Genomic DNA, 3,098 nt, shown 5'->3' on the forward strand with positions numbered 1-3,098 from the left:
TTACCTCAATGAAGCAAAGGGTACTGATCATCTGTTCCACTTGCTCTCCCTCAGCGTCGGTGAGTTCACGCTCATCTAAATCATCTATAAGCAAATCCAACACAGCATCATCGTCAACTGGGTTATCTGCACACTCTTCCAAAAGCATAAGAGCTTCTAGTAGGTCCTTCATATATAAAAGAACCTGACTAGAAGTCATAAATAGACTCGTAAATAATATCAACTGAATAACATGTATCCTCTATCATTGGCCGAGCTAAGGTACTAGGCAGACTGAAAGTGATCGCGTCATCCCCTACTGCAAGAGTCAAACGCCCTTGTTTGTCATCAATAATGGCCCCAGCTGTACAAAGGAACGGTCTTCCTAATATAATTGGGGTCCGGGTGTCCTCAGCTATGTCTAAAACAATGAAGTCTACTGGTATAAAGAACTTGCCTATTTTCACAGGCACGTCCTCTAAGACACCCAAGGGTCTCCTAACAGATCTATCAGCCATCTGTGGGGTAATATTCATCAATTTAAGATGACCCATATTCAATTTCTTGCAGATAGATAGGGGTATGACACTGACGCTGGCTCCTAAATCACAAAAAGCCTTATCAATAACCACATTGCCTATAACACAGGTAATAGAAAAGCTACCCGGGTCTTTCATTTTAGGTTGAGCCTTATTTAAAAGTAAATTACTAGACTCTTCCATAAATGAAACCGTCTCAAATTCACTTAGCTCTCTCTTACGCGTTACAATGTCTTTCATGAATTTGGCGTAAGTAGGTACCTGGATAACAAGTTCGGTAAAAGGGACAGTTACCTGGAGGTTCTTGACAACGTCCACAAACTTACCATACCGTCGCTCGACCTTCGCGTCCTTCAGACGACTTGGAAAGGGTACTCTGGTAGCAATGAGTGGACCCGCGACTTTCTCTTTACCTTTATCAGTGCGTGACGTCTTCACAGCAGGGGAAGATGACATGGTAGCGGATTTGGATGTCAAAATAGGGTCTCCGCTGGTTCTGGCACTCGATCGAGTACTTTCCTCACTCGATCGAGTGGTTTTATCTTGGAATTTACTCGATCGTTCTCTTTTGTTTCAGACTTACTCGATCGACCATCTTCTTCACTCGATCGAGTGAATTCTTCCTCTTTTTCACTCGATCGAGTAAAAATATCACTCGATCGAGCATCTATGAATTGGGCACTACTCGATCGACCTAGGTTATCATTCGATCGAGTGGTTGGATGGATTATTTCACTCGATCGAGTAGATATTTCACTCGATCGAGTGTCTGGACAGCACGCAGTAAGGATATCGTCCAGAAACTCATCCAAATCATCGTCCGGGGTATTATCAGCTGTCACAACCCCGTCTTCTGGTATTTTTGGCACCTCATGAGCAAGGCCACTTCTGAGATTCGTTGCTTTTACTGGGTCGCATGTCGGTGGATGGTTAGCTTGGTCTTTCGCGAATGTCAATTGCGCGACTTGTTCTCTTAACTCCACGATAACAGTTTCGTTCCTATTGCATTTCTCCCCAAACTATTGTGTTAAGTTCAACATCAAGGACTTCAATTAGGTAATTTCCCCGTTCGTAGAAGGAGAGACCGGCTACGGCGTTGGCGTAGAAGGAGTAGAAACATTTTTCATTTCCTCATATAATTGAGAAAAATGAACTCCTTGCTTGTATTTCTGATAAGCAAGGACGCGCTCTATGCTCGCCAGACAATCAATAGGGTCATGCCTCTCCATGCCACATCTACTGCATATCTCCACATGCTCAGTAATTGCACAAACCTGTGCACTCTCACCCATAGCCTCCGTAATCTCCACATTACCTAGACTTTTACTAGGACTTCCCACTTCAGCTGGTACCAACTCGTTAACTTGCCCACTTCCTCGGGGATTTCCATATTCGGCAACATGGATAGCCATCTCCTCAATAAGACGCCACCCTTGGTCATCCTCCACGTTTTTAGTGAATCTCCCCTTAGCTACACTATCAAGAATAGCTCTCTTGTTTCGATATAACCCGTTGTAGAACTGGGTACAAAGGAACCAACACTTGAAACCGTGGTGAGGCACAGAACGGACAAGCTTCTTGAACCTAGTCCAAGCCCCATCCAAGTCTTCGGTAGGCAATTGCTCAAAAGAAGTAATCTGAGCTCTCAAAGCATTGGTACACTGCGGTGGGAAATTAAAAGGCCAAAGCAAGAGAACTCCAGTCGGTTACACCGGCTGCCTCCCTATCCAAATCCCTCAACCATTCCCGGGCATCATCAGCTAAAGAAAAGGGAAAGAGAACTCCCTTCACTTTGTCCTGTGTCACCCCAGCAGCAAGAGGAATGGTAGAGCAATACTTCGTAAATAGCTCTATATGCCTGCACGGATCTTCTTCAGGTACCCTCCCTGAAGAGATTTCTCTCGACCAGCTGTATGTAGGATGGGTGGAATCCAAAAGTTCCTGACTCAGTAGTGGGTAGTAAGAAACCTTTTGGAAGGGAATCCACATTAGGCTCTGAATGGCTGGCTATATTAGGCATCCTGGCAAATAGAGTTTACAAAGCAAAGCAGGTGTGACGATGTTCTCTTATAGAACAGATAACCTGCAAAACTAATCAAAAACTTCGCAAAAATGAGATCAGTATCAAGGAATAAATTCCTTGAAACGAGAGACAAACTCAAATAAAGCAACAAAATTGCGCCACCTCCCCGGCAACGGCGCCAAAATTTGACAGGGCAGTCGTATACCTATCAAAAATAACCAACTGGCTCTAACTAATATAGCTAGGGAAGTCAGGTCGATCTCCACAGGGAGATGGGAAAATGTCAACTTTGTCTAAGTTCGTCACAGTAACCAAATTGGGGTGTTTTAATTGGGTTGTTCTAAACTAGTGAGAAAGATAAAGAAGAAAAGGCAAGAGCATAAGGATTACGCAAATAAAGAAAGCAGCTAAGACAGTCGGTTCACCATGATTATTCGGTCAAGCAATCTAAGTCTCAGGTCAATGCAAATATGGTCTGAGGAGCAGTGAATATCTCCTTCCGGTCTCAATTCGCCCTAAAGCACAAATAGCTTAGTTTCCGCCCTCGCTACGGTGCC

Source organism: Silene latifolia, unplaced genomic scaffold (assembly GCF_048544455.1).
Source record: "Silene latifolia isolate original U9 population unplaced genomic scaffold, ASM4854445v1 scaffold_79, whole genome shotgun sequence".
NCBI lineage: Eukaryota > Viridiplantae > Streptophyta > Magnoliopsida > Caryophyllales > Caryophyllaceae > Silene > Silene latifolia.